Genomic DNA, 14112 nt, shown 5'->3' with positions numbered 1-14112 from the left:
TAGTGCTTCTGTAAATATTATCTGTGTGCACCTTTGAAAATATTAAAAATAATTTGGTTGCATTTCTAAAAGTATTTCTTTTATTTAAATGTTCTGTCATTTTTTTGAAGTCGTTTTCTGATTTAGTAAGGAAATGAAGCAAAGAGAGAATCACAGAACAGGTGGGGACTAGAGATCCTCTAGTTCATTTCTTAAAATTTTAAGATGGAAAATTTGAGGGCCAAAGATGTTAAGATCACACCAACAATCAAAAAGACCGTTCATGGCAGCACCCGGATTAGAACTTTGGCTTCCTAGCTCTTAGCCCAGCTCTCCTGTGACTTCTATGCCAAACTAAGAAGTCATTGTGGCAAGGATTGATGCAAAATTGTAGCAATTAACAATCAGCTATGTCCATTCAAATCTGGTATTGATCGTGGCTGATAGCTATATTCTCTACAATATTTTAACACATTGAAATTAGGGCTATATTAACACAGTTGAATAAGATGCTCTAAATTATAACATAGCCTTTTCCTTCTCCCTGTGCTTTTGGAAATCAAAACAATTGCCTTCCAATTAGAGGTAGTACAGAGTCATTGCCCTGTACTACCTCTAATTGGAAGGCAATTGTTTTGCTAAGTTGTTTTATTTAGCTTGACCAGATGTGTCATCTAGAACAAGTTACTTAAATTCTCTGGACCTCAATTTCCTCAACTATAAAATGAGGAAAATAATATTAGCTACCTCAGAGGATTGTGTTGATGACTAAATGGAATAAGATGTGTAAAGGGCTTAGATCAATGTCAGGCACATAGTAATTCCTCAGTTAATATTAGCTGTTATGCTTTGAGACAGACAATGTGGCAAGGGTGAGGCTTAAGTTAAAAAACAAAAAACAAAAACCAGTTCAGGCTCTTTCTAGTAACCACTCTGGGCCATACTTTCACTTTTAAAATAGAGTAAAAATGGTAACTATCCCGAAGGGTAGCTATGAAAATTAAAAGAAAAAAGAACGCATGAAAGGTGGTTGGAAATCCAACAGAAGAGCTATAATCCTGATGGATAGAGATCTCTTTACCATTTAGCTAAAAAGGTTGAAATGCTAGGAAGAAGCAGTATTTTCTGCTTAAGGCACTCCCCCATGTCAAACTGGAGAACAATCCTTTCTGAAGCAGCAAGAAAGAAAAGTTGTGAGCCTCCCACGTCCATACCAAGAAAAGGCCCATTTCCATGGGCCACCATTTTATTTCAAGTTCGTATTATCTCTTCCCAGCATCATGGCAAATGTCTCTGGGAAGTCCCCACATAGCTACAAGAATTATTCCCCTAAACCACAACTTGGAACATGCCTGAAAATCAATGAGATTCCCCATTACTTTCAGGATAAAATCCTAATCCTTGGCCAACATGTGATGCCTGTCGTGGTCTGACCTGTGATTTCCTCTCTGATTTCATATCTCCCTCTTCCCCGTCCCCTAGAGGCTACTGCGTGCCTGGAGACTAGCTATAAGGGTTGACAGAGAATTGTGTGCCTTCCACTCCTGACTATGATTATAACTGGTCACTAAGTCAGCAGTACTGAATTCTAAGGATAAAAAAAAAAATAATGCCAGTGTGTAAGATTAATAAACACTGAGTTCGTGGGAGTGAAACAAGAAGAACAGAACTAAAGAGAAGTAATTAGATAACCTCAAACTATATCTATAATGTTTGATATCTTAAAATACGTCTGAGTCAAGAATATGGTATAGCACTAACATATTTAAATAGGGGAAAGGTCTATACAGGTGTTTATTATACTTTTGTACATATTTTTGTACTTGGTAGTTAACAACAAGGCACTTTTATATGCTTGGTACACTTAATACTAATTTTATACCTATTATAAGAAAGGTGAAATGTGTCCTGTGCTAAAGTGACACAGCTAGTGTGCGAAGTCTCAGTCATTAATGCTCATTTAGGGATTGAGGCAGAGAATTCAGTGCGCTCACCAAAATTTGTGCCTGCTTCTTCCTGACTGTAAAGCTGGACTACATTCCCCAGCTTTCTTTGCAATCGGGTATATCTATGTTCCAGCCAAAGGAATGGGAGAAGTATTATGAGATAGTTCCATACCTGGTCCATTAAATCCTCTCATAAGGGATTTCCATTCTCTTCCTGGTATCAGCTAAATGTCAACACCCTGGGTGACCTTGAAAGCTTTGTGTTAATAACAGAGTTATTATCAACCTAGATACCTGAATGTCTGCATGGAGTCGTGTGCACCAACACCAACGACCCTTTATAGCAAACTGGATTTTTATGAATGGAACTGTTATTGTGAATAGAGTTGTTGTATGGAAGTGTCCCTACTTCATTAGTGAATGTTGGGTGGGTAGAGACAAGAGAGATAACTTGTCTTTTTAGTTCATGGGTTGTCAGAACATGAGGAGCCACATCTGGAATAATAGAATTATATCACCTGGAAATCAAGGGCCTGGGACCAGACTTGGGAATAGATAATATCTTTGGAAAGGGAAGGAAATGGTTCCACATATGGAAGAGAGATAAAACTGTATTTGTTCTTAGATATTTGGACTGTGAGAGAGACTGTCATATGTTTACCAAAACTGTTTCTCTATTTTCCTGAGAACATATCTAGCCCACTTTCCCCAGCCTCACCTGTGGAAAGGTTTGATTATGTTACTGAATTCTAGCAATGGAAGGTTATCAGAAATTATGTGTGGTCTTGCTCATAAGCACCACCACCCGCAGGTGAATCATACTCTCTTCCCCTCTTAGCTGGCTGGGTGTCGATGCTTAAAGCAACCTTGGTAGCCATGTATAAGTGGCACAGCACCCATCAGCCAGTATCGCTGAGTAACCAGAGGACCCACATATACCCACACACCTACTCCTCCAGAGAGGACCACATCAGCAAGAAATAAACTTCTCTTGTGTTAAGTCACTGAGACTTGGGGTATTATGTTATCGCAAGCAATGCTACCTTAACTAATATAGGAATCCACAGGGTTCAAGGAACTTAAATATTATGTTTCGTACTACTCCACATGAACCAAGTACAAAATTAGTTATTTCATATTGTTCACATATATACCCTAGAGCATGAGCTTCTGGTCAAAAAAGAAAACTAGATTTATTGATTAGTACTTTAACTTTGAGCCTCTGTGTGTGTGTATGTAATTTCCCTAAATGAAACTTCCTTCGTCTTTCAGTCTGGAAGTGGACTCAGAGAATGATACTAAAGAGCCTACTGACCAGTGAACTGCTTCCCACAAAAAGGCCAGCCAGGGCCCCCGCCATTCCCCCGCGAAAGTCCCTTTCCCTGAGGCAGTATGATCAAAGTTATTGAGGAGGAAATCCAGGACTCAGAAAGTTCTCATCACTTCAGTGTCTGTATACTATCTACAATGTGCCACTATTTCTCCAGAGTATTTTGGGGGACTCTGTAGAGGTAGACCACTGGGGACCACTTGGCTAATACTTGGCTAAAATTTGACCCTCGGTTCACTGATGCAGTTTTAAGGAAGCCAGAAACTTATACCACACCAGATAAAATGCTGCCTTTCAAATGGGGTTACTTCAAAGCCTCAACCCACCTGGGAAACAGAGGGTGACCCTAGTGGAGAGGTTATATTAGTTAGACCAAATGCTAGAAATTAGGACCAGGGAGAGTAGTAAAAGTACAGAGGAGCTAGGAAAAGACTGAAGTTAAGCAATAACTCTTCAAAGGCTCCCATGTGTGGAGTATATTTATTTCCATCTTACTATAATTTTTCAAAATCTAGATCCAGATGTTTTTCCTCTATTAGCATTTCTTTCTCAGTTTCCAATGTAGATGCTGAAAAGATCAGCAAATAACATCAATAATAAACAATCTGAGCCATTTTTTAGCAATCCATGATGATCCTATTTAAAGCCCATATACATAATATGGTTGGTCCATGTAAAATCCATGGGTATTTAGACAATCAGCTCAGATTACATGATGAAAATAATAAATAATCATTCAGAACTAACTGAAATAATAGATATCGCATTTAGGAAGTCAGGTGCCCCTAATATAAACAGAAAAACAAAGGCCCAGCACACTCCTTAGACACAAGTGAGGGTGAAAGATGTGGCAATGATGAGTCTACAGTGAAATCAGAGCTCTGAGTCAAGTTTACCACTCTCCTGCACGGAGAGCTTTTTTAGTGGTCAAGGACAGAGACCCATCAAGTTTCTTTACAGCAAAGGAAGGTTTTACTGTAACGATATTCATGGAACTGGAACTAAAACTAGAATACCCGATGAGCTCAACGTGGTCACTCTTGCTCAGGATTCCCCAAGATTCACTTTTAACCTGTCTTTCTTTTGGCAGACCAGCTCCAAAACTCTCAGCATGGATGTGGCTGTTAATTACAGAGTCCTTTCCACAGCACCCAACATCCATCAGAACTTCTCCTTGAGTCACTTAGCTTAAATCCCCAAGAGAAAAGGTTTGAGTCACTCAAATATTATCTCTGTCTGGGTAGAGCCCTTCACACAAGGCCATAAGGAAAGCCACCATGTACCCCAAAAGCAGGCTTCTGAGTACCCTAATAGCAGGCTGCCCTCAGAAGCAGGATACAACCTCTGTCCCTTCAGCCGTCTTCCATAAGCAAAGAACAGCCTGATATGGTTTTCTTGAGCCAGGGGGAAGTGGAAAAGCAGTTGAATCTAGAAAGGGAAGCTGAACATGGCAGGCAGATTGATTGCCATACCTCAAACAAATATTTATCTGAACTCACACCCAGTAATTGTAACGGCCTTGAAAAGCTCGAGGTAGTTGTTATGCATTTTTACAAAGGTGATCCATCCTTTTGAAGCAGGCATATTGATTTGAATTCAGTCTATTTTCTGTACGTCAGCCCTGACATATGAAAATTATACGCCACGGTCATCAGCACACCAAACAAGCAGGATTCACGAAGTATGATCCTAAAAGCAACCTTGTTTTGTTCTTCCCTGTCCCTTTGAATTTGCTCAGCGGCAGCTGTCCTTCTGCCATAGCATCACTGGTCATTCTCAGGTAATAAAATCTTCATTATCACTTCACAAAACCTCCAGGAACCCAAAACCTCCAACCCCACCCGATAACAAAAAATTCAAATAGCAGTTGACATTAAACGTTTCCCATCCTTGGAATATGTCTCCATCCGAGATTTCTCGCTGGCCCCTCTGGACTTGAATACCGAGCAGGAAAAAGAAAGGATCAAAAGAGATGATTGCATGCTCTTAGTACCTGACGACCGTTTGAAGCTGCCTCTTTCCTGAGTATGTGTCTGTATTCTTCAGGGATGCCTCTGCTGGGACCTTCCCACTGCAATGCCCTCGACGTGGGCAGTGCATCTCCACAGGCTGGTCTCCCTTGGTCCCCTTGGCAACTTCAGCAACACTATACCTCCAGCCTCTGGCAAAAACCCTCCTGAGCAGGACACTTTAATACACAGACATTGCTGCATTGCTGACGTAGGTTTCCCATTCAGATCCCAGAATTCTCGAATCATTGGTCCAGTATTGGAGAGGAGAGTATACATAGCACACTATGTTGAAGCCATGAGAAGCTTGAGCCACCTTCTTGACTTTTAGCTTTCTCAAGCTTGAGTCAGATATCAGTCATGCATCCACCAACTCTAGGAAACATACATATGTCATGCTCTCTGAATGGCCACAGTGAAGCCTCCCACCTTTGAATGTGAAATAAGGAGAGGGCACCTCTCTACTTTGCCTCCTCAGCAATATGATATAGAGTAGAAAGTTCATACAAGCTTCTCCAAAGTATTCTTCTTCATAGAATCCTCTCATTTCTAGCCACCTCCTTTTTTAAAAAAAAAATATTTAATAAGGATGAGGGTTTCTAAGAAGTTTTTGGCCATCTGCTCTGATATTCCTAGAGAATGGTCTATCTCAGGGTTCATTTTGATATCTGAAATCTATTATATCTTGATGTCATGAAACTCCAATGTTAACATCCTGTTATAGTGCCTGATACATTGGGAGAAATCAATTGATCAAAAATGAAAAGAAACATTATGTTCATGATTTTTATTTTTGCCTTATCTTATTTAGTCTGATGCAAGAACCATCCCCTAGCTGTATACTGATCTGCAAATCATTTTTGAATAATCTCTTCTTGATGATTGCAAAAGAAATGTAGTGGGGAGTGCTTGTACATGATACATGTGGGAAACTGAAATGGAAATGATCTCTAGATAGACTCAGGCACTGCGAGGTAACTACATCTCCACTCAAATGCAATTTCACCATCTCCTAAATTACATTTTCTCCATCAGTTCACTTAATATGCACCTGCAGAATGCTGTCTCAAAATTTCATTTTCCTTTGGGCAAAATGTTGCATTCTTATCCATCCTTTAACATGTTTTATGTCCCTTTTTTTTATTTTCTTAAATAAAAATTGGGACAAAGACAAATGCACAGAAGCTACAAGGAGGCACATGGGCCAGTGAGTAAAAAAGGAAGAGGGAGACAAAGCAGTTTGGGGAACTGTCTTAGCTAGGACTGCCATAAAATATCATAGATGTGGTGGTTTAAACAATAGAAACTTATTTTCTCACAGTTCTGGAGGATAGAAATCCCAGATCAAGATGCCAGTCAATCAGTTTCTGGTGAGAGCTCTCTTCCTGGCTTGTAGATGGACACCTTCTCACTGTGTCCGCATATGGTGGAGGGAGAGGAAAAGAGGGAGGGAACACTTAGTATAAGTGTTCTTATAAGATCACTACCCCTATCAGATCAGAGCCCCACCCTGATGACTCCATATACCCTTACTTACTTCCATTTTAAAGGCCCTATCTCCAAATACAGTCTATAGTCACCCTGGGGGTTCGGATTCAACAAGTGAAGTCCATAATATTCCACATCTATTCCTCCAACATTCATGTCCTTCTCATATGCAAAATACATTCATTCCATCCCAACAGCCCCCAAAGTCTTAACTCATTCCAGCATCAACTCTAAAGACTTAAATCCCAAATCTCATCTACATATGGTCTAAGTCAGATTTGGATGAGACTCAAGGTAAGATTCATCCTGAGAAAAAATTCCTCTCCAGCTGTGAACCTGTAAAACCAGTAATATACTTCCAAAACAAGATGGTATTACAGACAGAGGATAGACATTCCTATTCCAAAAGGGAGAAATAGGAAAGAAGGAAGGAGTGACGGGTCCCAAACAAGTCCAAAACCTAGCAGGCAAATTCCATTTAACACTTTAGAATAACCTTCTTTGGCTGCATGTCCTGCTTTCCAGGCCCACTGGGGTGGCAGCAACATCCCAGGACTCTGCAGAGTGGCCCCAAGCCCTTCAGCTTTTTCAGACTCAGCCCCACTGTTCTCTGCAAGGGCCCTGCTCAAAGGGCTTTTCCCAGAGGTTCTGCCCTCTGAAACCTCAGAGGAAACAACAGTACCCCCTTGACCTAAGGTGGGAGTGGCCTCCTTCATGGTCTCTGAATAGCCTCTGGGGTCATTCTTCTCTTTCCTTGAAGAATAGCCCACCTTAGCAGCTGTAAAGCTCTGTGGTATGGTCCTGTGGCTGTCTGGCAGCCTTCCTTCATTCCACCATGCTTTCTCTGTCCCTTTTACTTCAAATTGGCAGTGTCTCTGCTGGTATAATCCCATTTCCATTCCTGATTCTGTCGAGATGGCTGATTAAATTCATGAGTTCCTCCATGATCTCTTTATAAAACAATTGCTCAGCTACACACTTAGTATTCTCTTCAGCATAAGCTTTCTCGTTGTTTTGTAATACGGACAGGCTGAGAATTTTCCAGGTCTTCAAGTCCTCATTTCTTTTTGCTTAACAATTCTTGAATTTATCTCTCACCTCTCACATTTTACTGTAAGCAGTAAGGAGGAATCCAAGCTACACCTTCAATACTTTGCTTAGAGATCGCCTCTGCTAAATATTCAATTTTATAGTTTCCAGGTTCCACCTTACACAAAACTCTAGAACACGATCTAGGTTGAGTTCTTTGTCACATTATAACAAGGATCGCCTTTCCTTCAGTTTCCAATAAACTTCTTCTCATTTCTATCTGAGACCTCACCAAAATGGCTTTTATATCCATATTTCTATCAACATTCTATTCATGATTATTTATATATTTTCTAAGAAGACAGAGGCTTTCTCTCCAGCTCTCCTCTTTTCTTTGAGCTCTCACCAAAATTGCCTTTAACATCCATATTTCTACCAACTATCCCTTCATGGCAATCTTGGCTTCTATTAGCATATACCTTAAAACTCTTCCAGCTTCAACACATCACCCAGTTCCAAAGCCACATCTACCATTTTAGGTATTTATTACAGCAGCACCCCACTTCTTAGTACCAAAATCCACTTCAGTCAGCTAGGGCTGCCATAACAAAATACCATAGAGTGGGTGGCTTAAACAACAGAAATTTATTTCCTGTCAGTTCTGTAGGCTAGAAGTCCAAATCAAGGAGCCAGCCAATTCAGTTCCTGACAAGAACTCACTTCTAAGAGTTCTCATGTTTCTTCTTATAAAGACACTAGTCCTATTGGATGAGGGCCCCAGCCTTATGACCTAATTTAATTAATTACCTCTAATTAAGAGGCTGGGACTTCAACATGTGGAAGTTGGGACTTCAACATATGAATTTAAGGGGGACACAAACATTCAGTCCATAACAGAAATGATCATCTCACCAGCCAATTTAACATTATTTTGTTGGCATTCTGTGATAAGACTAGCAGCCTCCACAGATGGCATGGCTAAATGTGAAAGCTACACAGTATTGAATTTCTTCTAGTGAATCACACGTCGTATCAGGGCCCTTTAACTTTAAGCTTATATAACCTGCTATGGTAGGCAGAATAAGGCCCCCAAAGATGTCCATGCCCTAAACACTGGCACCTACTCTTTACCTTACATGGCAAAGGGACTTTGCAGATGTAATTAATATTTAAAACCTTGGGATGGGGAGATTATCCTGGATTATACAACATAATTACAAGGATTCTTAAAAGTGGAAGAGGGAGACAGAAGAGGAAAGTCACAAAGAGATATGAGTATGGAAGGTCAGAAAGATGCAATGCAAGAAGGATTTGACTGCCATTACTGGCTTTGAAGACAGAAAACGGAGGCCTTGAACTAAGAATGTGAGTGACTCTAGAAGCTGAAAGAGGCAAGAAAATAGATTCTCCTCTAAAGAAAAGAAAAGAACACAGCCTGACTGACAACTTGATTTTAGCCTAGTAAGACGGGTTGGACTTTTAATCTATACAACTATAAAATAATAAATTTGTGTTGTTTAACGCCAACAAGTTTGTGATTATTTACTACGGCAGAGATAGAAAACTAATACACCTGTCAAAAGCTCTCATCCTCCTCCCCAAAAAGTGGGTCTCCACTCTTCCAGTCAAGATCCATGTCCAAAATCTCTGCTTTATATGGAATATGCATCTGGCTATCTCCTGGCATGACTGGCTATACTCAAGATACATGGGAACTGAGTCAAAACAGTTTATGAGCTGTCCACACAATCCCATGATAACTTACAAAGCAAACAGACTGGTGGAGGTAAAGACCAAAAGTCAGGATGCTTTCAGAAGATAATTTAATGTCTATTTCTGATGCTAAGTCTAGAACATAAGCACTTCTTGGGGATAGGCACTACTTCTTGGTTACAATTCTGTCTTCAGAGTCTAGAATTTCAGCACTTAACATATGGTAGGCACTCAAAAAATACTTGTTAGAATATTAAATAAAGCAATAATAATAGACTCTGATTGAAATTTGACAAGATAAGCCTTAAGATACTTTATGATTTTTCACTTTTCACTTTCAATTTTAGTGTAAATAAACCTATTACATTAGTCAGAGATTTATATATTTATTTATTTGTTTATTTATTTTAGTTTACAAGAGCTAGAAGGCCAAGCAAATGAGGGAATTTGTAATACACATAATTAAGAAGGGCTACCATGGCACTAGCTTCAAGTACTCCTGAATCCAGGGCAGTTCTTACACTAGGTCCCGCAGAATCCTCTCCCTTGTTTGAAAAATAGTCGCATTACTAAAATTGAAAATATAGATCACTAAACTAAATAGACCTGATGATTTCTTTCTGTACTAATAGTTTATTACTTCATAAGAGAATGTTACTTGCTCACCCAGGCAAAACAACATTAAAATGTTTTTCCACTTGCATATCTATAAGACCTCTCTAAAGACACATTAACAAAACAATTTATCATATGTGCTCTTAAAGACATTCATTTCTCACCCTTAAAGTCAGCAGATATAAAAATTATTTTTAAGTGGATCATTACAACATAAATTTGAATATTCTATGGTAAAATTATTTCCCTCTTCTTCCTCCTCTAGGTTTTAGCATTAATAGAAACTGTGATAAATATAATATTCTATCTTCTAACATCCTATCATGAACAGGTGCTGAACTAGGTATTGTGGATATGATGAATATATTTTCTGAACCAAAATTTGGAGTGAAGTACATCACTTTAGCCACTGACTTTAATATCTGTATGACTATTTATTGTTAGCTCTGTAATTAGAAATCACCTATGCTTGCACATATTAATACAGTTCATCTTACCAAAGAATTGCAGTATTACTTCAATTATACGATCTAGTTTATTGGATCTAGTTTATACACTGTAGTATTAGAATTCTGGGATATGTTGTTGTTTGATGGAATAACATGGTGGAACATTTAAAATTAGGACTGGACAGAAAGTATGGAACATAAGATCATTTTATCAAAAGGAAGAGGTGAAGGGATAGAGGAGAAAGCAGATACTTGTACATAATGGTGAGTAAAATAATACTTAACCAGAGGAAATAACAAACACTAGAAAGCAAAACACAATTAAGTGCTAGGTTGTATAGTACAAATGATGAAAGCTAAAGAAGAAAGGAGAAGCACCTATCCACTTCAGATCTTTTATATTACATTCTATTTAAGTAAAGGGGATTTTATACATTTTCTCTTTTCACAGCCATTTATCTGAGCATTCTGGTCAACTGAGTGGGTCACTGGAATTCTTGTTAAGCAAAACTTGACCTATATGTACTATCCTTCTTTTCAAGTGACAACTCATGAGAATAAACCTTTCATCCTCCCACTTGGAATAGAGTCACCTTCAAAATGACTTCAATAGATCCAAAAGTGAAATCTTTTTTTAAAAAACATGTTTTGTAAAAGAAATGTGATAACTCGAATATATAGCCACTGATCATAATAAGGGAGTATTTTATTATATAATGCTGCCAGGGTAGAGTCGGGAAAGAGCACTTTGGTCCACTTAAAAAAATACATTAAGAAAGTTTAGAGTTCTCTGAAACGTAATAGGCAATAAAACGATTGAAATTGTTATGGGAAATTATATGTGACAAGATATAATTTGTGAGGTAAGGCTAGAAAATCAAACCAGTGTATCTCAAGTCCAGCAGGGATTAAGTCAAGTGAACTTAATGATGTTAAACCAAGCCACATGACTAAATCTATTTTTAGTTGAAAACTGATTTTAAAAACCAATCCCTCATTAGTTCTACTTTCAAAATCTCTACCTCTCTTCCTCTATCTTCCTCTAGCTCTTAACTAAATATTTCATCTATTTCAAAACGTAAAATTTAGTTTAACAGGATCTTTTTTCCATATTAACTGTTGGCTCTTATGATCTTTGCTCACAAGATCTACAAATAATCTGAAAAATCCTCAAGTTGAAGGTACTACTGTGTTTCCCCGAAAATAAGACCTGGCCATACAATCAGCTCTAATGCGTCTTTTGGAGCAAAAATTAATGTAAGACCTGGTATTATATTATACCCAGTATTTTATATTACATTATATTATATTTATTATCTCGATCTTATTTTATTATAAGACCGGGTCTTATACTAATTTTTGCTCCAAAAGATGCATTAGAGCTGACTGTCCGGCTAGGTCTTATTTTCAGGGAAACACTGTATAACCAACATACAGAAACCCTGAAATAAGTGTAGGATAAGCAATATTGCAATGATGACAATCACCTTAAAGGTTACCAAAATGACACAGAAGCATCCATTTAATAATCAATAAGAAAGATTGCTATTCAGTATGAAAACAACTACAAATAGACATTTAAACCTAGTTATTAAGTCTAGAAACAACCAAATGTTCACAATTATAAACATTGCCACTTAAAAATGGAAATATTTATTGAATAGCTAAAATATACCAAAAAAAAAAAAAACCGGTATGTACTATGGACTGTGAAGTATAAGGCAGACCTTACCTTCGGTGACTTCATAATCTAATAATTTGACATAAAAAAAAAACAATGACTTTTGTTCTGGACAAGATGGTATAGATCCATTTTTCCCTGCTCCTCCCCACTACGCATAATTATAAGCCCTGCAAATAACATAAAAGGCAACCAAAGGAGAATTCTGAAAGATTGTGTGGGATCCTGACTGGAGGAACAACACAGCAACAGGACATCTTGCATCCTTTCACCCAAAGGAAGCAGGCAACCCAGACCCATCTTTACCAATCTGTTACCTACTGAGGCTCATTCCTCCCCATGACCAAAATAGGTTCACTCTGACGACATCAAACAAGCCCAACACATTCGGTTAATCAGGAGCCCTAACAACAAAACGTGGCCAGAAGCACTCCTGTCCACCCCACCACCCTCCCTTTACACACCCCTAAAAAGTGTGTTAAAAAGTGACCCGAATATATGCTGTTTACAAGAAAGTCATTTAAATTGAGCAACATACACAGTTTGAAAGTAAAAGGCTTTTGTAGATGATTTTTATTGAATTAAGATAATTCCTCTCTATTCCTAAATTGCTGAGTTTTGTTTTTACCTTGAATGGTTGTTGGATTTTGTCAAATGATTTTTTTTCCCTGCATCAGTTGATATGATCATATGATTTTTCTTCTTTAGTCTATTGATGTGGTGGTAAAATTTGTATCTTTCTCTTTTTCCTTAAAAACAGGAATAAGACAAGAATGTTCATTCTCACCACTCTTTTTCAACATAGTACTAGAAGTTTCAGCCAATGCAATAAGACAAGAAAAAATATAAATAAAAGGCATATCAATTGGAAAGGAAGAAACAAAACATCCTCTTTTGACAAATGACAGTATTGTCTACATAGAAAATCTCAAGAAATCTACCCAAAAAATCCTTTTAAAATTATCAAGCTTAAATAATACAAGATCAACATACAAAAGCCAAGTGCACTTCTAAATACTAACAATGAACACAAGAAATAACCAAATTTAAAAACAATACAATTTCCAATCTCTCTGAAGAAGATAAATTTATTTTAAGTATAGAGTTAACAAAACATGTATAGGATTTATATGCAGGAAAGTACAAAATGCTTATAAATGAAATCAAAGAAGATATAAATAAATGGAAAGACACTGTATTCATGGATTGGAAGACTAACATAGTCAAGATATCAATTTTCCACCAAAGTGATTTATATGTTTAATAAAATTCCTATCAAAACCCAGTAAAGGTTTTTATGTAGACAGAGACAAGCTTACTCTAAAATGTATATGGAAAGGCACAGGCACTGGAATACAAGTAGTTACAATAATCTTGACAAAGAATAAAGTGAAAGGAATTAGTTTACTTAATATTAAGCTTACTATATAGCTACAGTAATCAAGAGAATATAGTATTGGTTGAGGGATACACACATAGATCAATGGAACAAAATAGAAAACCCAGAAACAGATCCACACAAATAACAAACGTGTTCAACCAATTTTTCACAAAAGTGCAAAAGCAATTCAATGGAGGAAGAAGAGCCATTTCAAAAAATGATTCTGGGGAAACTGAACATTCATAGCCAAAAAACCGAACAAACAAACCAAAGAAAACCTCAACCTAAATGTCCCACCTTATACAAAACTTAACTCAAAATAAGCCATGAAGTTAAATATAAATACTAACAGTATGAACCTTAAAAAATTATTAAGCAATGAGGCATTGAGATGCTTAATTAGCACAGTGAGCTAAAGTGAAAGTAACCATCAAATTTTTATTAATGTGACAATGTAAGCAAGACGTGCTGGCTCTCTAGTATTCCATTTCC

This window comes from Rhinolophus ferrumequinum, chromosome 11, assembly GCF_004115265.2.
Source record: "Rhinolophus ferrumequinum isolate MPI-CBG mRhiFer1 chromosome 11, mRhiFer1_v1.p, whole genome shotgun sequence".
NCBI lineage: Eukaryota > Metazoa > Chordata > Mammalia > Chiroptera > Rhinolophidae > Rhinolophus > Rhinolophus ferrumequinum.
Note: the sequence above shows the minus strand (reverse complement) of the source record.